Genomic DNA, 25,227 nt, shown 5'->3' on the forward strand with positions numbered 1-25,227 from the left:
CTGCAGTCAGGCAACAAGGCATGTTTTAGAGGTGCAGAGTGGGGTGGGAGGGGCAAAGGGTTTTCTCACAGTTGGCAGGAAAAGCCTGCGGATTTTTGCTGTGAGAGCAAGACGTAGTCTCTGCATAAGCTGCAGGGTTTTTTGCTCCTTTCTGTGACAGCTCCCCTCCTGCTGGGGGGCCTTCCCACCCTATGTTAAGGTACTGGGCATTTGTTTGCTGTAGACCCCCCACCCAGCTACCACCTTCCTGCACTATGGGCTATCCTGCACCCTCTGCCCCTCTCTCCCGCCAGCCATCCCAAGTGCAGCCTGGCACTGTTGTGTGGCTTTTGCACACAGGAGCTGTCCCAACTTGAACCCCCCTGCACCCTAAAACACAGGATACTTAGAGGATCTCTTACACTCAGCCTAAAATGGGTGCCACTATCTCATTAATGATTGCCTTTTCTAGTTGCACATATAGTGAAATTCTGGAGCACAATGCTAATCTTCCTCCAGCAGTGAATCAAAGATGATGATAATGATAATAAAGACAGGAACATTATATTATAGCAATTCTAACCCATGCATTTTAAACAATCCTTAATTTTCAAAAGGGTTCGCTGTGTCCATGTTTATCAATTGAACATCATTCCTAAGTTGCAGTGTTTAGCTCCTCCTCTCTGACTCTCCCCCTCCCCTGCCCCGCTCCTGCTGGCCATGCTGCATGTAGCCTGACACTGCTGTGTGGCTGCTGCACACAGAGGCTGTGTGGGCTTGGACCCCCCTGCATCCCGCTGCTGAATGTCAACACCCTGAGTAAAATAAAATTTAAAAAAAAGCAGATTTACATACAAAATAAAGTTTACTTGTTACCATAATAAAATGAAAAATAAGGTGACAATAAAAATAAAGATAGGAATGAGAAGGATAAAATAAAAATAAAATAAGCATTTTTTTTTAATTATTGGTAAAAAAAAAAGAAAGAATTTTTTAAAAATAAAAAATGCATACAAATATGTGTAAAAACTTAATGGCATTAATGAAAGTAATGAAATGACACTTAATTAAATTATCTAAATTAATGAAACTGCACCACTTTCAGCCATTTATACGTAAGAGCATTATGTAAGCTACAGATGCCCCTTGTTCTAACTTAGGACAAACAGATCAGCAGGGTGGATTATGTGGCGCCCCCTGCAGCAATTTACTGTGAATAGTGCACTGAGCATTTTATGAGATTTATGAGCTATAAGAGCAGTCATGTGAACACAGTGACGGAAAAAAATAAAACCCACTGTTTCAATTTAGGGGGCATAGAATGAAACCCTGAGGAATAAACCCCTGTCATGTGTATAAGCACCCACAGAAACCAAGTAGAAACCAGGTTAGGTACTCAGTGCCTCAGCCCAATACACGATTCAAAACTACCTACTCTTTTGACAGAGGATGGTGGAAGTGACAATACCTCCCAAACCTCACATTCATGAGCAGCTAATTGGTGGATTCTGTAGCAAAACTATTCTGGAACCAATCCCATACTCTCACCATTGGCCATTTTGCATCCAGATCAAAGCAGCAATAACCCAATAACTGTGCCATTTCACTGCTGTTTCAATGTTAAAAAGACTGAGTGGAGTGGGGGAGGGGGAGAGGGGAGTTTGCAGAGGATCATGATGCTATAATCAAGCAAATGGAAGCTCTGCCTGAAAATTACAACCAGTTCATGAATGCTGTATGAACATCTACATGAAAAACCATCCCTTGAGGCTATAGAACAAACTATATACCAGCCTTGTGTCATATTTGTGCCCTGTGGTGGACGTTTCAAATTTTAAACTTAGAATTTTTCTCTGTTACTTACCAGTTACCTGGAAGAGCTGTAACACATTTCAAGATGTTAGCTCTCTGGAAAAAAAGTAATTGTAATTGTAATTATCAAGCACCTACATATATTGATTTTATAAAAATGCATGCTTAAAAATATAGTGAAAACCAGAGCAATTGATCATTCACAGTAAGTAAGCACTGTATATACATTAGTACTTTTATAAAGTAAATCACATCGCATGTGGCTAGACACAAAGAAAGATATGTCTCTCAACATATTTGGAAGCGGTAGCGATCATTTTTTGCAACCCACTGTAGGTGGTGTAATTTATGTTTTAACTTTTGGAAAGAGCACCTACTGGCTATGGTTATTGGCTCCCCATTAATCATTAAATACTTATATACAACAGCTTTGGTGAATATCCTTACCCTTCTTGTCAATATATATACATCACCTTCATGCAGAAAACATGACAGCTTCCCTGTTTAATTCATATATTTAATTATTTGTCAAAACTCAGGCCAGTAAAGATAAAATGCAACCACGATAGGGGGTATCCATTGTTTCAATAATAGATAAGAGACCTCTGATTAGACAAACAATATTTGGCTATAGTTTGCAAACTATATTCATGACTAAAACACTCAACTCAATCAGTATTGCATTTTGTAAGACTTTATGACTTCAGTGACAGTCCCTTCTCCAAATGTCTACAGTCAAAGAACTTGTTCCTGAAGAAGTTTATGCTCTTATTTCACTTTAAGTCTATGTTTTGTTCTATTGAATACAATGGAATTACCTTTTTGCTTCGGCATCTAAATTAAAGCAGCTACATTAAAATGTCCATGGCTGACTGGTGCCTCCCAAGTCTGGGTGGGCACCTACAGTCACCGCCACTGGCATTGGCAGTGGGGCCAGAGCTGATGGACTCCTCCAGGCACCGCTGGTGGTGGTGGCAGCAGGAGTGGAGCTGGCTAGCTCCTGCAGGCACTGCTGGTGGTGGCAGGGCCAAAGCTGGCAAGCTCCCACAGGCACTACTGTCGGTGTTGGCAGCAGGGGCGGATCTGGTGAGCTCCCGCAGGCACTGCCACCAGTGGTGGTGGTGGCCCTGTTAGAGGAGACACATGCCCCCTCCTTATTCCCTCCCTACACAGCTCCTATGAAAATGGCTATTTTTTTATGTACTGTATCAATTTCAAAATACATAATTTTAAAAAAAAGTATATGTCCATGGTTTTAAACATGGAGTGTCAAACTTGTTTGGCCCCATGGCCTGAATCCAGAGTGCAGGATTTCCCATGGGCCAGATCCAGGCCATAAGGATTCCTGTGGGCTGGATGATCTGTGAGCAGTGGTAGCAATCTTAATCCCCGCAACTGCTGGAGCTGCTGTTCAGAACCAGGGAGTTAACACCACTTCCAATCTTTCCCACTAATTTTAGTTGCTCATGAAGAACCCTATGAGCCAGATGACCCATTTCCATAGGCCAGATTTGGCCTGAGCGCAGTATGTTTACACCCCCAACCAAAACAGTTCACAATATTACTAACAGAATAACAGTATGACATTATTTTTATCCTTTATTCTCAGTAGCATGAGTCAATGAGAGGAAAAGATGATAGTCTATCTATATTTAATTATAAGAAAGGTTTCTCTCTGATTAATTCAACCATTAAACATGCACAGATACATTTCATTTTATTAAATATTAGTTACCTTCTCATATATTAAGAAGTAAAAATCAGAGTGGATTAAATATAAAAAAATCCTTCTTTGCACATTTCCTCCACTGTAGAGAACCACTCACTTGTTCCCCAGGAAACAAAAGAAAGAATTGCAGACAGTCAAGACAGAGCATAGATCTATACATAGTCTGCAAACAACTCACAAGATTTTGATCTATATTAATTTATTTATGGATTAGCTGTTTATTCCTCAATTTACAAAAAAAAACCCTTGTTTTAATTCATCAGCCATTACTATGTTGAAAACTGGTGTTTCTATTAAAAATCAAATCAATAGTGCTTAAGACATTGAGAGCCCCAGATAAAAAATGTCGACCAAAATATCTACAAATTATTTTTATAATTGGGGACAAATTGAGAGGAAAACATCCACACCAACAAATGCTATGTATATGTGCTCAAAATGGAGCATTATTTTTTCCGGCATTGTAAAAACTTTATTAAAAGGAGAAAAAAAAAAGTTGAAAATGAGTCAGATGTCACTCAAGAAATTACAGTTCTATGGAGGATAGTTTAGAAGAGAGGCTTCAAGTTGCCATGCTGTGCCTTTCACAGCTGCCTACAGTTTGTGTCATTAATAATCAGTAAATAAGATCTGCAGGTGGGCATATAAGGCACCCTGAGCCAAAAAGCTGTAGCTAGAGCTTCTGTCTGTAAGATGGGTGGCCAGGCTCATTTGCACAACCCTGTGTATGTTTCCATACAAAAGTGCAACCCTACTTAGCATAGCTTCAGGGAAGCTGACACAATACAGAGAATGCTAATTACTGTAACCAAATGGCAATGATGCATCCAAAATTAAATGGCCTGTGACTGAGCAGATGAACAATTTTTATAGCCTTAAGTTCAAGGAACATGGATATTCTGTCAAATTAACAGACATTTGGTCAAAATCGGTGGGTTGAAGTCTTTTAAAAGGCATTTTATACGTAGTTAAGTTACCAGTGTAGGTATAATTCCCCTTGCTGTTATAAGAAAGAGTCAGGCTGCATTTAATTTCAAAACTAATTCAAAATCCATCCAATTCAAAAACAAAATGTCCATGTTCTATTATGGAAAGATAATTGTGTCCTTTTCTGATTTTCAGGAGAATCCCCAATGCTTCTCAATCCCTAATTCATGGCCCTATTCTACCCTGCATATTTAGGCAAAACTCCCATTGAAACCAGCAGAGGTTTTGAGTGGGCTGGTCTGAGTAAGTCACATGGGGCACTTCCTATGAAGTGAGTGTTCAGTTCCTGCTGAAATATTTAGATTTCTCAGGAGAACCTTTTCTGATCAATGTCCTTAGTTAGCTCCATACAGACAGGATTTAACAACATAATGCAGACACAAACCAAACATAATTGACAAAGACCCTACTTTTGCCAATCACTAAACTGATCTCATTTGCAATGATCAATTATCCATGCATTCGATTGCATAAGGCACCCATTTTCCCGCTTCCTGACACCATTATTACCCACACATATGTTGTTTTTTTATTCTCCATTTTCCTGCTATAGAAATTGCTGTCTTTAATAAAAAAATCCCTCCCAACAGGGGGGGCGGGGGGAAGATCAACTGATTCAAATAATACAACTGAAAAATACTTACTTTTGCAAACTACTTAGTACCTTTAAATAGGTTCATAAACCAACCATGGAAGACAATCATCCTCAACTGCATGGGATTAAAATACCTTTAAGTAGAAAAAAGATTCCACAAAGACAGTTTATCTTCTAATGTTTCTTTCAAAAGGTGTATTGGGTTAAGTGAAGTTTATGGGTGTTAGAAACAAACTATTTTGTCAGTAGATCTTATTTCTGGAATTTGATCTGTGAAGAATCATGTCTAACCATGAATCTGGCCATGTTTAGAAAGATCTGCAATATATTTAACTGTCCTAGTCTCCCCTAAAGGGTAAAGGCCTGATACAGATTCCACTGAAATCACTGGAAAGATTTCTGCTGATCTGACTGAGCTTTTGATTGGGGTATATGTAGATAATCATGATAAGGAAGAATAGTTTAGAAGACAGGATGCTAAAACTGGACTCAAATAGTAAATCAAATACTCCCTTTCTGTGTGGTTTTAGTCACTGTTTCTGGTTCCTAGCTGAAAAACGAGCATACTATTCCACAATACAAAGAGTCACTGAAAGAATAAAATCCATTACTAAGTTTAAGATCTGGAATACAATAGTGTTGAGGGCCGTGTAGGTAATTAGCAGGGATCCTGGTTTTCTCTGATAAAAATAATCCCCAATTTTGGGGGGATTAAAATGAAACACTGCTAATACATAGATTTAAATATAGTGGTGTTTCATTTTAATCATGGAAAAATTTTGGGTTACTCTTTTAAATCTGAAAATTGGGTATCTTCTTTTTAATCAGAGAAAACCAAGATCCTTGGTAATTAGATATACAGAAAAAAAAATCTGTATAATTTAGTTACTTCTGCAAAACCAGTACTTAGGGCCTTGTTACATGCTGAACTTTGAGCTGCTCAAATATTAAGTTCAAGCTTGGAGCAATCGAGCTTGGCTCAGTACAAACAGTCAAAAAGCCCAAGCCTAAACTGATTCAATCTTTGCATGTTAATCTAAACTGTATAGGTTGAACCAATAAGCAAGTGAGCGGACATTCACTTTTGATTCCACAAATGCAGCCACATGCCTGCAGTGGCCCAGGCCAGAAGCCGGAGAGCACTAGAGCATGCCTCCCTGCTTGGCTGGAGCAGATAGTTTTGACTGAAGCTAACTTGCTCATAATGCGAGGGGCAGTTTGCAAGGGAGGTGCAGAGGAGGTGCAAAGCATTTTGGGATGCAGGGAGACTGTGGGTTAACTTGAATCTAAAGGGGACTTGGAACAGACATTCAAGAAAACAATTTAAATGAAATCAGTTATGTTTGATACTACCCAAGTTTATCATAAGTCAGTTTTAGTCATTTTGAAAGTAGTTTATTTTAACTGAGCTTCTGTCATGTTATAGATTTGAACTGGTTTCCAACCACTTATATTGCTTTTTGTGTAATTTCTGTCTCTAAACCCTAAAACCAAACCTTCTCTGGCTGTCCCCTATCTGCACAGCTGTGACTTGCCACTAGAGGGCCAGTGAGCAGGGGCCTGACTAGGAGCTACAGTTGTGAGTTGCCACTACAGGGCTGCTGAACTGGGACAGGCTTCTATTCCTGCCCTAGCTGGGGGGATACGAGAGACAGGCTGTGGGATGTTAGTGGGGGACAGAAACAAAACTAGAAGGTGGAGGGCTAATGGGATGGGGGTGGATAATGAAATGGGAGGTGGAAAGGAAATGAGGGAGGAAGGCTGGTGAAATGAAGGAAGTCAGTCACTGAAGGATAAAATAAAAAGTAAAAACATAATAATAATTTTAAAAGAAATAAAGAGGAAGTAAATTAAAGAAAGTCTCATATTGTAATAAATTGGGATTTTGGATTGGAGTGTGCTGGTGCTGATTGTGCTTCCTGGGGTGAATCAGAGGTGGGAATGGTGAGGGTGGTTTTTTGAGGGAGCTACTGTCCCTGCCCTCAGAAGACTATGTACTGCCAGATTTCCAAAAGAGCTCAATTCCATTTTGGTTTTTAAATAAGGAAGTCAGAATAAGAAAAAACACTCAATGTCTAGTAGCTCCAAGTTAGATCAATTTCCATGTGAACTGGATATCTTATGCTCTTCTGTAACTCTTAGCCATAGTGATGAGTCAACCTCAAAATATTTGAAATCTGAGTTGTTTCAGTCTGCAAAATAATATTGCAGGTCTTGTGTCAGCTGGCTTTCTTGTAAAATGTCCACTTCTTCCTGTAATACTCTAGGAAGTGTAGAGGTCTATAAAATTGAAAATCAATGAGGAGAGCACTTATCTGAACCTCTTTGATTCTTTAAAATGTTTGGCTGAGATTTGTTTCAGGTTTTTAGAGATTTAAAGTCAGAATTTTATCCCAACTGATTCAGCCCTCTACAAAAACAATAGCCATCTTTGCAAGGGGTGATTTAGCACTGTTCCAGGTATATACTCTCAGTATTACATAATTAATAATTATTAGTAGTATAATCAAAATAACACAGCAATAATAATAATGCTGACATCCACATGGAAGGTACAAGAAAAATCTGTAAAGGGTAAGTAAGGAGGAGCTTAAATGAGGTGATATTGAATAGAAAAGCTCCAATTTCCTATAAACCTGAGATCTATAAGGTTACATAGAATCAATGTGTGGTCCAGATCTGACTCATACTTCAATTAACAAGTTGTGGAGAAACCAAATCATTCAACAGCAAGACATCTCCCACAGCCACTTCTACAGATACAAAGCCTTTTTTTTTGGTATTGAGACTTTTTTGGATGCCTTCTATGCTTTAGAAATGACAAAAAAACCCAAGAAAAATGCTCCATTTCAAGCTTGTTCTTCCATGACACGATCCTTGGGCTATATGAGCCCCTAGCTGTTGAATTACTCAACTACTTGGACTTCTTCAAAGCTGACTTTTCATCTCAGCCATTTTTGCTGATATTTCCAAAGGCTTCAGTATAAAGGCCACCATAGTAATGGCCACTGCTGAAGACTTTGTTTTAATCAGTTTTAAGAACAAAGTCAAATTACCAGATTAGACTTGAAAGGCAATCTGTGGACCTTCACACAGCCTTTAAAGAAAATATCATAGTCAACAGGCCCTTGATGCAAAGGGCCCTTGATGCAAAGTAGGTAGGATTCCAGTAGGTAGGAAGTCACCACGATCATTGAAGACACAATTCCAGATACATCTAAAGGCAGTACTGGCAGATTTTATCTGCTGTTGAATATCATCATCTTTGCTTACTTTTTGTAAAAGTAATTTCCCCAGCTAGGGGAAACACTGAACATTCTCCAAGAACTGCTCTCTAATTGTAATGTGCGGGGAGCCGTTGAAGGAAATATATTGGTCTAGAGAGAGCTTTACTCCATAAGTCTCATTCAGAGTTCTCTTGACTGTCAGTCATGTGGGCTTGGGAAAACTATAACTGCAGGGGAGAGCCAGTCAGATGCTGAACATGGCACAGAAACAGGAGTGATGGACACAGATGAGATCGTCAGCCTCCATCCCCAGTTTTCAGTCTGAATATTCTCTCCTTTGTGCTGGTTGACTTCGCCAAAATTTTCCACCTATCTAGCTAGTACTCTCCTAATATAATCCTGCCAAGTCAATTTAATTAACAGACCAAACCAAAATGCAGGAGATTGGCAGGCCACTATTCTTGTCATATATGATATCCATTTTTTTACTATCTTGTCCATTTGGAACAGGCAGATTAAACACATGGCCCATGGGCCAAACCCGGCCCACAGAAATGCTCTGTCTGGCCTACTAGGTTACCAGTGGGCTGGGGAATTTTGAGGCACGGCTAGCACTGAGCATGTTTTGTTGCAGAATCTGAGGGCCTGGGACCCTGGTAGTCACGGACATTAGTGGCAGGGGGAATAAGCGAGGACTGTACAATACAGCCCTTGGTCACCCTGTGACCACCTGGCTGCCATCTCTTACACACTCCACCATTGTGAGCACCCACCTGGCATACAGCCCAAGCCCACTACTGCTCCCACACCATGTCCCAAAATGGATGCATTGATTTCATAAGGAACATGCCTCTAGAAGCCCAGTCCGTTCAATCTGTCATCAACCTGAAACAAGATACATATGCATCTATAAACAGACAGTGAGAGAACCTGCTAATAATATATACTAATCAACATATGAACTGGGTGATATATGTCTGTTTAATTCAGGATATGAATGAAAACAAAATACTATTTTACTACAGAACCCTATGCCAATATTACAAAGGAAGGAGCAAGAACTTGAGAATGGGGGTGCAGTGTTTCACTAAATGGAAAAGAACTGGGATTGGTTTAGATCCACAGCTCCTCAAGGGGTTTCTGGCTTAGAGCCAAGAATGGGGATCCACATATACAATACTAAAAAAAACCCCAATTTTTACAGATTTTTTAATAGCAAGTTAACTTGAAAATCTTTAAAAAATCAGCACAAATCTTTATAATGTGCAGCACAGCATGGTATAACAGACATAGAAACATTTATTTTATAAATTATACAGGTAGAAATTGTAAGTGAATACAGGTTTTGTATTTTAAAATTATTCTAATACAATCTATAGCTTAGCATATAAAGTGAATTAAAATAAATGCAGGCCTTCAAAAGTTTAAGATGTCCTCAAATAAAAAAGATGAATTTCTCTAGACCAGCTCATTATTCAGCTAAAGAATTAATTCTCAAAGCTCCAGAAGGTTGTCGGGCAGCTTCTACAAATGGTTGAGTTATTGACACAATACTTCAGTGGGAAAATTCTAGTTCACAGGTGCCTGCAACAGAAAGCCAAGCAGAGTTGGAGGCATCATTGAATAAGTCTTTCCATTGCTGCACAGCTTTTCTGTTTAATTTTGTCTGCCAAAAAAAGATGTACAGACATCCCAGTTTTACTCAGTTAGGAGTAAACATTAATACACCTCTCATTTTTTGGATTAATGCCCACCAAAGCCCAGGATAGACAGACAGCTGGTTCATTTTACTCAGTCCCACATACTGACCTCTGAATAAACAAACAGAATACAATGCATTTATCTCATTAGAGCTCATTAGTATCCTCATTATTTGAGGATGAAGTTTGCTTTGACTTGATTACTTGGATCCAGAAGCACATTCTGATTACCAGGGATCTCCTGGTTTTCTCTGATAAAAAACAAAACTAATTATAACCAATAAAACCAATTATATATATAGAGAGAGTGGTGTATTTTAATCACAGAAAAATGTGGATTTGGAGTTACTTTTTTTAAAACAAAAATTGTTTTGTTTTTTTAAATCAGAGAAAACCAGGATGCCTGCTGATCACACATATGCAGAATAACATGGTATACTGAGACCCAGTAAGCTTTACTCTCTTTGGACATAATCATTATGGGACAGACATTTTTTTGCAAGGCCATTGGTACAGCTTAATATTTAAGTTCTATTCAAGGTAGGGTTTTAAAAATAGGGATTGGTAGGGATATGATGTTGTTGCTGAGGAAGAGTACCGTGATAATTGAAAGACTTTCCCTAGATCTATACCAACCATACAGTTGGTCCAGTAAAAGACAGCAACCACGAGGGTTCTTGCCTCTCATAAAAATATGAGTTAGAACTCCACTATGAACCCCTCCACCCATCTCCATTTTACAGTTATGCCAAAACGAGAAAGTTCGATAGGGGCATTTCAGAAAAATAAATGGTAAGTGAATTGTATATGTTGTTTGGAGAATAGGATTCTGAAAACTAATTTGGATCCAAGGACCTGGAACAGTGTTTTTTCAGTCTTCAGCACATGAATATTCACAAAAGTGATTCATCCCATATCTTAAATCCCAGCAAAAATATACAATGTAGTTATGGTTAACAGGACTCCACTAAAACAGTCCGCATAGGGCACACAAGAACAAAACGCTGTGGAGGATTTTAGCCTGAATCTCAGTTTTTCTGGACAGAGGTTTGTGTCAGAATAAATGTGTTTTTTTAATGAAAGCTGGATCTTTGATCTTTATTTCAGATAACGTAAGTAAACATAGGAGGGTTTCAGAGATACATAAGAGATGGGTGCTGCATGCTCATGCCAGTCTTCAAAATCAGATTTCATGGAATCGTGATTGGTCTCTATCAAATGCTTTAACTAGAAAGGAAGAAAGAGTAAGGGTCTTAGCTGTATCACCATACTACTCTGGCTGTGACAGAAGATGTGTCTTCAGTGGCTTCACAATCAAGTAAGCAGTCTGCAGTGGAAGGGATGGGATGAGTCTATGCAGGTCAATGAAGAATTCAGATCAGCTTCCGAGTATGTTATCCACGTAATTTCTATCCCACCTCTATACACATTTTTTTTTTATTTTGCAATTAAATGAAAACTTAAAAAACAGCAAAAAAGGTTAAAACAACAGTACAGAAAGTGATTTAAATATAACTATCTACATTGCACAATCACTATGGGCTATCAGTGGGAAGCTTCACATTTAGATACTAAAAATGTACCTTTCTCCTTATCTAACTACAAGACAACCAAGTAGCTCAACCAATAGCTATTAAGTCAGTGCCAAGGCTACAAGTCACTTACTCAAAGGAATACTCCTTACAAATACCTGTAGTGCAGATTCAGGTGATGGAGCCTTCATAAGGACTACAAAATCAGACCCTTAATGTGTTCTCTAACAACTTATTTTGCCTGGGATGAGACTGGCCTGTAGGTTTTCCATGAAACAGGCTCATACAGGTTAGATGTACCAATTAGCAAACCTGATCAATGGGAGCTGTGGGTGGTCAGCATGTCTCAGGATGGGGGCATAAATCTGCCAAAAGGTGGCAGAATGCAGTGACTGCATCACCCGCTAGCTACTCAAATGAATTTTTAATAGAACTTTTAAAAATAATTTCAGTATAAACCACAATGTATGTGAGTGAGCGTAAATTAATAAAAAATACCTTTCAAGAATGAAAAATAAATGTAATCTGAAATCAATATTTATGAAGCTGTGATTAATTGACTGATGACCAAATGATTACAAACCTCTGAGACAGCTATTCAAATGTATTAGCTTTGATGAAAAAAATTAAAAAAATACAAACTGTGTCAATGAAAGAATGCATTCCTAATCAATTTTTAATAGCACTTAAGATTTTATGATTTTTTAAACTTTCCTTTTAATAATTAATCAGAAAAATGAATCTAATTTAAACAAGGTGCTATAAGGTGTTCTGTATCTTTTTGATGGTGTTCTTAATGAAGAAATTCAATTAGGGTTGACTTTTCATTATAAATCTCTTTGGCTGGGAAGAGCATTCTGATTGGCTGATAAACATTTGAGACTGAGAGAATAACTGAGGTGAATTACACAGCTCAGCACAATCTACTTGCTAAGATTTTATAAAAATAATTTCATTTCTATGTAGCTTAGGAAAAATGTACAGGTTCTCCATAACTTTTGTAAAAGTTTTTAGTGTGTTATATTGCTTTCTTTGGTTCCATTAAACCCAGGCATCAGATCCTCAGCTACTATAAATTATCAGATCTCCATATCGTGATGCCAACGAGTCAAACAACACTTTACACCAACTGGGTATTTGCTAGTGTATGATTATTTCATGATAATCTTAAATTTTCTTGGCCAGATGGTGAAAGCCAGAGGGCATGTCTACATGAGATGCTTTACTGCTTTACACGAGACTAATCTACTGTGCAGTAAAGCTTCACCATCTACATGTGCACAGTGTTTATTGTACAGTAAATCAGCTTACTGCATGGTTGGCCACTACTTGTAAATACAGCATTAATATTATCATAAATATGCAATAGTTACTGTGCAGTAGTGCATGTGTAGACATCTGACTGGGAGCAAATTGCTTCTAGTCAACCCAGACAGCAGAGTGTGGACAGGCACCTCCACCCCATGGAGCCTAGGCCTGACCCCAGTGCCCCCTGGCAGCCTGGGGCTGGCACCAGGGGAAGCCCCAGCATGCTGTAGGCAGGAAGAGCAGGATAGGAATAATCTTGTACTGAACTGTTCCTGTTGGAAGCAAATATGCTCCCAACAGGCACACATGTAGGCACACTCCCAGGGAAAAATTACCGTGCAGTATTTTACTGCACCTTAAGTGCATTAATAGCATATGTAGACATGCCCAGAGTGAACCAAATCTTATTCTAAAAACAGTCTAGTGGCTGCTAGAAGTGACTTAAAAACTAAGGCCCCAATCATGAAAGATTTATGTATAAGCTTAATTGTACCATTCAATGGTACCCCAGTGTCTGAAACCACATTGGGACTCAGAAGAATCTCCTCAGTGAGAAAGATGAGTCTATTGATGATAATGCAGGCAAGGCTCTTCCCAGCTATGAACAGTCATGCAATACCATTGATAATTGCTGTAATCTGTTTTATTTCCTTGAATATGGTAACCATTTTGGTATCCTGTCTGGTCACTAGGAATCTGTTCATGTTTTCAGATTTTCAAAGAACTTTCTCCACATTGTTTATAAATTTCAGCTGTTATTCCATCAGGATTCCGTGTTTATCTGCTTACCAGCTTTCAAAGCCTCTAGATAAGTGGATGAATTTGTGATGTAAAACTTAATAGGGTGTTATGGAATATCTTTGACATTACAATCTCAGTTCAGAAGCTCTTGAATTTGCTTGTTTCACTGTGTGCTGATGCAACTGTCTTTAAAGAGTGTTATTCCATCCTTGGACCTCAAAGGGTTGACTCCTTGATGGCTGCAGAAGTGCCACAACTAACACCAATATATTTACATGGTTTTCATTGATTTGACTAAGGCTTTTGATTCAATCAAAAGAGAGGCCCTATGGAAGATTCGGATGAGATATGGATGCTTGTTAAAATGTGTTACCATCATCAGATTCCTTCATGATGACATAACAGCAACCATCTAAACAATGGCTTGGAAACAACACCTTTCATTATTAGAACTGTAGTCAAGCAAGAGCTAGTGACTGCACCAACATCCTTTTCCATCTATATCACAGCTCTTCCTTATCTCACTGCCAATAGGCTTCCTTGCTGAGTCAGCATCTAGTATTGCATGGACAGGAATTTCCTTAACATCAACTGGTTATGTTCTAAATCCAAAATAACCAACAACTCCATTACTGGTCATCAGCAGGGATCCTGGTTTTCGCTGATAAAAAAAATATTTTTTTTAATCTGAAAATTGGGTAACCCAAAATCCACATTTTTCTGTGATCAAAATGAAACACCACTATAGATATAGATATTAGTGGCGTTTCATTTTAATCATGGAAAAAATGGGTTTTAAGTTACTTTTTTTAATCCAAAAATTGGAGATCATTTATCAGGAAAAAACTGGGATCCCTGGTCATCAGTACACTGATGATTGTGTCATTGTGACAGACAGCCTAGGACACTGTCACTTTAACAGAGCAGCAAACCAGAGACAGCACTGCAGAGCAGGATGGGCACAGCAGCAAATGGGTTGCCTTAGCAACCAACTAATGAAATTAATTAGCAGGCACCTGCAAGCAGCCCTGGAGAGTCACCTGGCCAGAACGGGGCAGGACCCCAGGAGAGATATAAGGCAGAGCCAGCGCAGGCAGTCTGGCCATGGAGGATGAGTGGGGAAGAGCTCTGTGGTGGTGCCTATGACTTAGAAGCAGACTGTGAGTGTTTGGCCTTACATTGGCCCAGACAGCTAGGACAATGGACTCACACTGATTAGACCCAGGTTGAGGTAACGATTCTGTTATAGCTAGAAGGGCTTGTGTTTGGTTTCAGTTTGGTCTGGTGACTGGGCAGACTAAGCGGATCCGGTTCCCAGGGGAGACTAGACACTGAAGAAACAGCCAGTGGTTTGGAGGGACTGTGAGGGGTGTTTGGAGTCCTACAACACCTTCAGGGGAGCACAGTAATCCCCAAATGCCCAAAAGGGTGGTCACATAGAGTCTGAGAAGGGCAATCTTCTGAGGGTGAATAGACAAAGGCCTTGGAACAAATAGGTCTAGGGCTTGAGGCCCAGACAGATGGAAAATCCAGAGAGGCTCAGCAGCCTGAGAGGGCAATTGAAGGGTGTAACAAGTGGGCATCCCAGGGCCAGCTGAGTCATTGGCCTGCCCACTTGTCTCTGGGCTAACCACCTGCCTACCTCACCTGCCATGCCTTTGTTACAATTTAAAGTTGATAACAAGGCAGGAGGCTGCCCACTTACTTTCCCTGATGCTAAGGGCCTATACACGGCTCTGAACCTTCTCTTGAGCTGTGTCCCATGCCTTGCAGATGGCATCCATGGCCTAACACTGGGCCTCAACTTACTTGGCCTATAATCCAGTGTCCTCATACCAGGACTCGCACTCCAGTGCCTTACATTGGGACTTACACTCCCTTGCCCTCACAGTGGGGCTTGCAATCTCTGTGTCCTCACACTGGGCTCTCACTCAATCAGTTGGGGCTCCCAGCCCAGCCCAGTACCCTCTTGGCTTAGGGCCCCACCCCACTGAAGCTGCATACCCAGCTCCTTTATACACCTCAGGACTCGCTGTGATCCTGGGCGTTGCCTCAGGTCCCTTCACATGCATAGCCTTGGGCCCCACTGTGAGCCTGGGCCCTTGGTTTGTCTTTGGGGTGTACTCCCCTAGCTTTTCCCCTCCAGAGGGTCACCTGCAAGGCAGCAGGGACTGAGGTTTTCTGGAGCCCTTCACTGGGGAGGCACAGGTGTGGCATTTCCTGAAGACTGCCCCACCACCAGCAGTCCCACCACACCATCCAGCAGGGTGTAGTTTTAGGTGATGCCCCAGGACCAGGAACCTCCAGCCATCCCCATAATTCCTGCCCTATACCTCCAACATATGAGCAGCAGCTCCAGCTAGCAAACTTCCGGCTTCACTGCTCAAGAGCCCTGTTCTTGTAACAGGCAGCTGGACCCTGTTCCCAATCAGGCAGTTATGACTGACTGGGAGTGCAGCCACCTGCAGGCTGCTCTGCTGCCTGCCAATGTTTCTGTAAGTAACAGAGGGCTAGACTGATCTGCCTTTACTCAAGCTGGTAAGCTCTGACACACACAAATAGTCCCATTAATTTTGGGTATGATCCTTCACCTTTTATTGTCTTGTTAAAATAAATCCTATTTATAGCAATACAAATAAAAATGTGTCACGAGGACATATCAAAGAAAAAATTTAAAGGATCATAAAATGGCAATTGCATTAGTTTCTTGTAACGCCTATTATTAGCAGGAGTAGGAGCAGAATGTGGTGAAGTGCATCAGCACTTACACAATATTGCCAAACCCCAACTAATACAAAATCATGAGTCAGACTTCCAAACTCATGAGATTTCCAAATGTGTACTTTTAAAGCAGGGCTAGCCTCAGATGATGATTGCTGGAGATGTGGAAACTAGTTTGGGTCTCTTAGTCGTATGATATTCCTATGTCCTAAAATTACTAGTTTTTGGCTTAGCAGATGTGTACCACATTCTAAGATATTTAAAGTTAACATGGTACCATTGCCAGACTTACAAATATTGGGGATTATGGATTCATAACCATTATCTGTGCCTATGAAAAAATGGCTAGCTATAATATTCTTGGTGGCTAACTGGATAAATTTAAGGAAATGGAAAACTCATAGTGTACCTGCATTCTCCAAATGGTTAAAAGAACTTATGCATGTTACGTAAATGGAAAAGATTACATATGCAAATAGACATAACTGGGCTCAGTATGAAGAAATATGGTGCAATATGAATTTTCTGTTTAAGTTTATAAATGTATTTGTTTGTGGCTTGGTATCCTTTAAATGTATATGAATATTTGTTAATTGGATGTATATAATGTCAAGCTCCCCCTTTCCCCTAATCTTTACTAAATTTATAGTATCTATGTTTAGTGATCTATTTTGTAATACCTTGGTTTTGTATTTTTATTTTATTTTACTTAGTTTATTTTTAATTATTGTTGGTTTTATTTTAGTGTTCTTTTGAGTGGGTTGGGCAATCTCAGGTATGTCTTCTCCCCTGTACTCTCTTGCCACATCTTGCATGAAGAAGAAAAGGAAGGGAATCAGTATTCCTTCGATGTTTGAGATTAATAATTGCCATCCGGATGTTATGTATTCAAAGGGTTTAGTTTATTCTCTTATACATTTACAAGCGTAATAGCACCCATCGCTTCACCAAGTACTTCACTGGTGAAGGGAGCCCTGGTTATAGATACAAAAGTTTCCCCTTTTGTCAATCAGTTACTTTAGCCGCTTGTTGCTGCTAATTACCTCATTAGTGGTATGTGCTCACTGCACCTCTATTCTTTGTAAGTGTCCTGTGCCGGGAGCTGCCCTGGCTGCTCCCTCACCGTCCGTGCCAATCCCTATGGTACTGGAACAGTCCCGGCCATTACAGGGGTTGGTGCTTGCTTCCCCTGTCTGTCTCACCCTGAGACACCTCATTCACTCCCGGGGTTCTCCCGCCCACCGCCAAGCCACGTCGTGGAGCCCTCGTTCTTCTTTGGACTCACCAGTATGACTGAACTCCCCAGGTAAGTGCCTTCTCTCGTGCCTGACCTGCTGCGCTCTAGAGTCCCTCAGTTTCGGTGTCCTCTGGGGTCACAGATTCGGTTACTGGCATCTTCTCTGGCACAATCTCGATCATTCCCCTTCCATCTTTTAGTGCCCGGAGGCAAAGAGTCTTTTCTGCCGCTAGCTTTTATGCTGTTTTTGGCAGGCTAATCGCCTGCTCCCCTTACTGGTGTGTAACTCCCTTCACCTGGCAGGGTTCATCCTCAGGTCAACCCTGCCCAATTTTATCCAAATAACAGGGCTCCTGCCCGAGCCCCTGTTGCAGTTATAATATGATTTAATAAAAATTATAATTACAAAAAAGGTATATGTTAGGGGGGTGCTTTTTATTTGGCTTCTATCGCACACAGATCCTACAGTTTCAAGCTCTTCTGCACAAGCAGAGATTTCCTTCCGTCTTAAAATGAAAGCTGAGATTCATGCATAATAATCTGATACCAAAGCTGAGGCTCTAAAAAAAAGAAACTTGAATAGTAAAAGTTAGTTCCTCTTATAAAAAGAAAGGGCCAGTGAAGACTCAGGGACACAACAGTTAAACACTATATTTTGAATACAGACCCTGATTGAGGTTCTAGGCCATTTTCCAATCATCTGAGACCTCTCCTGATAGCCACAAGTTTTCAAAGATAATGGCCATCAGCTGTGCAATTATATCTGCCAGTTCCCTCAGCACCCTTGGGTGCATCACATCCAGCCCCATGGACTGGTACATGTCCAGCTTTTCTTAATAGTCCCTGACTTGTTCTTTCACTAGTGTAAGCTGCTTACCTCTACTTCAAACTGTTCTGCCACGTGCAGTAGTTTGGGAGCTTACCTTGCCTGTAAAGACTGAGGTAAAAAAGGCATTGAGCACTTCAGCCTTTTCCACATCGTGTGTCACTAAAACATACTGTCTGAATCTGTGCATTGTTTGAGACGTAGTCCTTGGAATTCACACCCTCAGCACAAACCTAATCTATTCTATTTGCTTCTGGAATAACGGCTTCTGCTTTGTTCTTGGTCTTAAGTTTTAATTTTATGCATTGAAAGTACGTAGCTGCTACAGCAACTAGCAATAGAAAAATTATATAATTTTTTTTTTAAATCCCACTAAAAAAGCATGTCTGTTTAAGAGCTATAAGATATCTCCACTGAGCTCTTACAAATTCATTTCATTTCTCTGTTGCCACAGTATGAAGTTATTTAATCATCTAAATCCAGTGTTCTGATTATCTCGCCTTGTGCTACACTGGATTTTTTTTTAAATCTTCATCAAATAACATGTCATATTTTTTGTCATGCATCTAAAGGCTTCTAGGATTTCAGCAGCAATTAATAAATTAAATGCAAAATTAACAACTAAATCCACCAATCTAGCAAACTGATCTTTGCTTTTCCTTTTCTTTTCCCCCCCGTCATATCCCATGATCTCCATTTGTTTTCTGAGGGATTATTAACGCCAATAAATGTTCACAGTTCTGAGGATTTGGTATTTTTTTTATTGAAGTAAAGTCCTCGTGCTTCAGTATTTAAATGGCCATTCCAAACATTCCTAGAATTTTCTTCTTTCTTCCAGCCTGACACAATTCTCATTGAGTAAATGACAGTCCATTGTCCCATTTTACATTGACTCCAGTGTTAATTGGCCTTGTCCCTTTAAATTCTTGTTACCTCCTGCCATAATGCTATTTCTCAACTCCCATTTCCTGAGAAAGATTGCAACCCCTCCAGCTCCCTTCTCTTTCAATGGTCTCTCTGAGCACTACAAAATTAAATATTTTCCATGCCTCAGAAGAATTGGTAACATCATCCCATGCATTTCCACTAAACCTCAGGCACTATTAAATCACAAATAATTTTTGAAGTATTTGTTCTCTGTCTAACCCTCCAAGTTCAGCAGAACTCTGATAAACAAATAAGTTTAACCTCCTTGCACAGAAAGTGTATTCCATTTAGTAGCTATTCAGAAAGAATAACTCACTTTTTATATGCTATTTTTGATTTAAAGAAAATATATATTCATCTTAACCAATCTGTTCTTTTAACAGGTCACTTTCCCCTAACACATTTTTTTGAAGCAAGGAAGTTTTTTCCTTTGAAAGGTTTACTGATTTATCCCGTATTTGTTTAAAGGGGTTTCACATGTCAATTGTAAGACAGATTTCTTTGTATATGATTTCTCTTTCATGTTATTTGGGCCTTTTTACTCTTTGTATTCTCTGTTAACATTTTTTTTCCAATGAAAATCAATATAAAAATAAATATAAGAAAGAAAAAAGGGTTTCACTTCTTTTCTGTGCTTTTTGTTTGGTGCATGGTAAATACGTTCATTTATTTCTTATCATCATCTCTTATTTCAACCGGTACATTCTAAAGGTGGCTTAAATATAACAAAAATCTTCTGGTTTCAATAATCTACATTGTGAAGATTATAACAGTCATTTCCAGTAGCAGGACTGGGGTCTTTATTAGGGTTACCATGCATCCAAGTTTTCCAAGACATGTCCTCTTTTGGGGTCCTCCTGAGTATTTTGGGTTTTTTTTTTTAAATATCAACAAATGTCCAGGATTTTGCTCTGCCTCTGCTCAGCATCCAAGTCTTTCCTGCCACTTCCTGGCTAGCCCAGGGGTGCTTGGGGCTGGGAAGGGGCATCACATGCATCTGCTCACAAGTCCCAGCACCTGCATGCAAGTAAGGCCGAGGCTTGGGGAGAGAAAGTGTCTCTGTGTGTCTGTGTAAAGGGGGCAAGTGTTGGCCAGCACCAGGGCTGCAGCAGGACAGGGAGGCAGGGGAGGTGCCTACCACTCCAGCAGGGAAGGAGGTAGGGGAGTTCTTCAGGGGCAGCAGGGAGCTGCATGGGCAGCAGGGCTGAGGGAAGCAGGGGTCTGCAGGTTGAGAGTGAGGGGCACCAGCAGGGCTGGAGGGGTCTGTGGCTTAGGAGTGAGGGGCACCAGGGGGGCAGAGGACTGTGGGTCAGAAGCAGGGGGCTGCAGGTCAGGAGTGAGAGGTGTCAGTAGGGATGGGGGAGTAGAGGCTGTAGGTTGGGAGTGAGGAGCACCAGCATGGTCTGGGGAATAGGCTGCTGTTGGTCAGGAGTGAGGCCGTGATTAATCAGTCCATCACACCTTAAGTTGTGCCCCAGCTACACATTCAACCAATTAATGGTGTGATAAAATGAGCAATAAGCTACAAAGTTATTCTACAAAAAAAGTGTAATACCTTTGTAGCTTGTTCTAATCACCCCACTAATTGAACATGTGACCAAGTGCTCCCCTGTGGCTGGGAGCCCCATCAACTGAGGGGCTCCCAGCCACAGTAGTGCGCCATCTGTTGCCAGCCCTGCAGCTAACAAAGTTCGCAATGGTGGCAGCATTCCCAGTGCTGCACCTGTTGCGTGCCCTGTACCTGATGAGACTCACAGTGGTGGCAGCATTCTCCCCGCTGTCCTCACTGTGAGCCCCATCAGCTGCAGGGTTCACAGCCGTGGCAGTCAGTGCAGGGATCCCAGGCTTCTCCTGCACTGACAGTTAATGTGCAACCCAACAATTGCACCTCCTGCCAAGCACATGTGGCATGGCAGGAGTGATTGTGTGGATCATGAATTACATCCCACTGCACCCTTACCTGCACGTGTCGGGGCCTTGAACCTCATGGCACAAGCCTATTCCTATTGTAGGCCCAAACCAGAATGCCAAAATCCAATAACACTGCTTCTGGAGGAATTGCTTATTTAGATCCGACCTCTCTGATTTGGAGGCATTTCTCTCTCTCTTAGTTTTTCTTCTTCTCCTATGCACCCTGAGAATCCATACTTTGGAGATCATTAGCCAAATCATTCATTCCAGATAAGGCACATGTGGTACAGAAGATGGCAGAGCAGGAATGTGGCAACTTCATTTATTCTTATTTAGAGGCTGTTTGGGGGCTGATTCAGCCCCCTTTGAGATTTAGAGCAGCCTAAAGATTTGGCTAAATTTAAAGCACGCTAAATCACACTGATTTTTAACAAGCCCATGTTTGTTCTCTGTAGGCCAGATATTACAAAGACTACTTACACTGTTTCATGTCTAGTGGTGGGTGCAGATATTCAAGACAGAAACAGGGTACATTAACCTGAGCAGAATGTGGCATTAACAAAGATTTTTTTTTTCTGGTACCCAAAGCAGCACCTTTAGAGCGAGGTCAAGCATGTACATGTGGCACTGCACTGTGTTCTAGTCATTTTCCTAGCCCACCCCAAAAATATGCCCACTACATTAGAAACTACAAATGCATGTAGAATCACAGAATCATAAAAAAAAAAAAAAAATAGCGTTGGAAGGGACCTCAAGAGGTCATCTAGTCCAACCCCCTGCTCAAAGCCGGATCATCCCCAACTAGATCATCCCAGTCCAGGCTTTGTCTAGCCGAGTCTTAAAAACCTCCAAGGATGGCTATTCCACCACCTCTCTGAGTAACCTGTTCCAGTGTTTTGCTACCTTTCGAGTGAGAATTCTTCCTAATATCTAACCTAAACTTCTCTTGCTGCAACTTGAGACCATAGTTCCTTGTTCTGTCATCTGCCACCACTGAGAGGAGTCTAGCTCCATCCTCTTTCAAACTTCTCCTTCAGGTAGTTGAAGGCTGCTATTAAATCCCCTTTCAGTCTTCTCTTCACTAGACAAAATAAGCCCAGTTCCCTCAGGCTCTCCTCATAAGCATGGAACCTTATCTATATGTAAGTGGTGTTTCATTTTAATCATGGAAAAAATGTGGATTTTGGGTTAGATTTTTTTAATCCAAAAATTAGGGATTTTTTTTTTTTTATGACAGAAAACCAGGATCCTTGCTCTAAGTCATGTGCCCCAGTCCCCTCACTTTTTGTTGCCCTCTGCTAGACTCTCTGCAATTTGTCTACATCCTTCCTGTAGTGAGGGGCCCAGAACTGAACACAGTACCCCAGTTGTGGTCCCACTATAGTGCTGAATAGAGAGGAAGAATCACTCCCCTTGACCTGCTGGCAACACACCTACCAATGCAGCCCAGTATGTCGTTAGCCTTCTTAGCAACAAGGGAACACTGTTAGCTCATGTTCAGCTTATTGTTCATTGTAACCCCCAGGTCATTTTCTGGAGAGCTGCTGCCCAGTCACTCAGCCCCCAGCCTGTACCAGTGCATGGGATTATTTGGTCCTAAGTGCAGAACTTTGCATTTATCCTTGTTAAACCTCATTAGATTTATTTTGGCCCAATTCTCCAATTTGTCTAGGTCACTGAATCCTAGCCCTACTCTCCAGCATATATACTACTCCCCACGGCTTGATATCACTGCAAACTTGCTGAGGGTGCGCTCTGTGCCATTGATGAAGACACTAAACAAAACTGGCCCCAGGTTTGAGCTCTGAGGCACGCCACTTGATACTGGCTGTCAACTAGACATCGAGCCATTGATTACCACCCTCTGAGTCAAATATTCCAGCCAGTTTTCTCTCCACTTTATAGTCCATTCATTCAGCCCATAATTCCTTAGCTTGCCTGCAAGAATGTTGTGGGAGACCATGTCAAAAGCCTTGCTAAAATCAAGGCATACCTCACATTCACTGTTCTTCCTGTAACCACAGAGTCAATCACCTCGCCATAGAATGCAGTAAGGTTGGTCAGGCATGACTTGCCCTTGGTGAATCCATGCTGACTGTTCCTAATCACCTTGTTCTCCTCCAAGTGCTTAAAAATGGATTCCTTGCTTTTTCCAGGGACTGAGGTGAAGCTGACTGGTGTGTAGTTCCCTAGATCCTCCTTTTTCCCTTTCTTAAATGTTTGCCCTTTTCCAGTCATCTGGGACCTTGCCTGATCACCATGAGTCTTCTAAGATGATGGCCAGTGGCTCTACAATCTTATTAGCAGGGATCCTGGTTTTCTCTGATTTCAAAAAAAAACAAAAAACCCAAATTTTCAGATTAAAAATAGTAACCCAAAATCCACATTTTTCTGTGATGAAAAATGACACACCACTATTATATAGATATATATTTATAGTGGAATTTCATTTTAATGACAGAAAAATGTGGATTTTGGGCTACTTTTTTAATCTGAAAATTGGGGATTTTTTTTTTTTTAATCCCTACTTATCAGCCAACTCCCTCAGCACCTTCGAGTGCATCCCAAGCAGCCCCATGGACTTGTAGATGTCCAGCTTTTCTAAGTAGTCCGAAACCATATTCCTTCCCCACTGCGGGCTTCTCACCTCCACCCCAAACTGTGCTGTCTGGTGCAGTAGTCTGGGAGCTGACCCTTGCCTGTGAAGAATGAGGCAAAAAAAGCATTGAGCACTTCAGCCTTTTTCTGCATCCTCTGTCATAAGGTTCCCCCATTCAGTAAGGGACCCACACTTTCCCTGATCCTCCTTTTGCTCCTGACATAGTTATAACCCTTCTTGTTACCCTTCATGTCTCTTGCTATCGGCAACTCCAACTATGCTTTGGTCTTCCTGACTTCATCCCTGCATGCCCAAGCAATGTTCTTGTACTCCTCCCTAGTAAGTTGTCCAAGTTTCCACTTCTTACAAGCTTCCTCTTTTCCCTGAAGAGTTCCCTGCTAAGTCAAGCTGGTCTTCTGCCACACTTGCTAGTCTTCCTATGCATTGGGATGGTTTGTTCCTGCACACAGTAGGTAGGGTTACCATATTTCCAGATCCAAAAAGAGAGGACAGCTGTTGGGGGTAGGGGGTGACGGGGCAGTGACATACCAGTGCCCTGCCCCTGTCCATTCTGTTGCCCCTCACTGACAAGTCCCATCCCCCTCCCCCAGCCCTGCTGCTGCCCCTCACTCCGGACCCTCTGACCCCAACCAGCCAGTGCCCCATATTCCCAAACAGCAGTATCCTGCCCCCCAGTACCCCTAGCTGGTGCCCCTCACTCCTGACCCACAGCCCCCTGGACCTGCCAGTGCCCTGCACACCCGACCCACAGTCGCCCATCCTGTCCCCCATGCCCCTCACTCATTATTCATAGTCCCCTGCCCCACCCCCCAGCCCTGGTGGTGCCTCTCAGTCCCTACCCGCAGCCCCCGCTCCCTGCCCAGCCCTGCCAGTGCCCCTTACTTCCTACCCACAGTCCCTGTCCCCCTGCCATCCCTGCTGGTGCCCCTCACTCCTGACCCACAGCCCCCTGCCCCCCAGCCCTGCTGGTGCCCCTCACTCCTGACTTGCAGCCCCCCACTCTCTCTCTTGCCAGAGCCCACACAGGGAGCACATAACCCCCGACAGCCAATCAACTTGCCTGCTGGTCCCACTGTGGAGCAGCCAGACCCAAAGAACAGAAAACTCTTATTTTAAAAACCCACCTGGATACAGCACAGGGGTCCAAAAAAGAAGATGTTTTGAAGAAGAAGAAGGGTTTTCTCAGACATATGGTAACCCTACAGTAAGACTTCTTTAAAGTGCAGCCAGCTCTCCTCAGACTGGCTTCCCAGGGAATCCTGCCCATGAGTTCCCTGAGTGAGTCTGTCTACTTTTCTGAAGTCCAGGGTCCTTACTCTGCTGCTCTCCATCCGTCCTTTCCTCAGGATCCTGAATTCAGTCACCCCATGGTCAC

General features: G+C 41.5%; 1 long non-coding RNA gene across 1 annotated transcript in view; it reads right to left on the reverse strand.

Annotated features, from left to right (window-relative positions):
• LOC149874881 (uncharacterized) overlaps positions 1 to 25,227 on the reverse strand; it is a 41,010-nt gene that overhangs the window by 9,560 nt on the left and 6,223 nt on the right. Inside the window, exon 2 of the long non-coding RNA XR_016438679.1 lies at positions 1,844 to 1,887. This is a non-coding gene — a long non-coding RNA (uncharacterized LOC149874881). The remainder of the gene's footprint in view (positions 1 to 1,843; positions 1,888 to 25,227) is intronic.

Source organism: Crocodylus siamensis, chromosome 1 (assembly GCF_052110815.1).
Source record: "Crocodylus siamensis isolate JL-2025a chromosome 1, ASM5211081v1, whole genome shotgun sequence".
NCBI classification, from domain to species: Eukaryota; Metazoa; Chordata; order Crocodylia; family Crocodylidae; genus Crocodylus; species Crocodylus siamensis.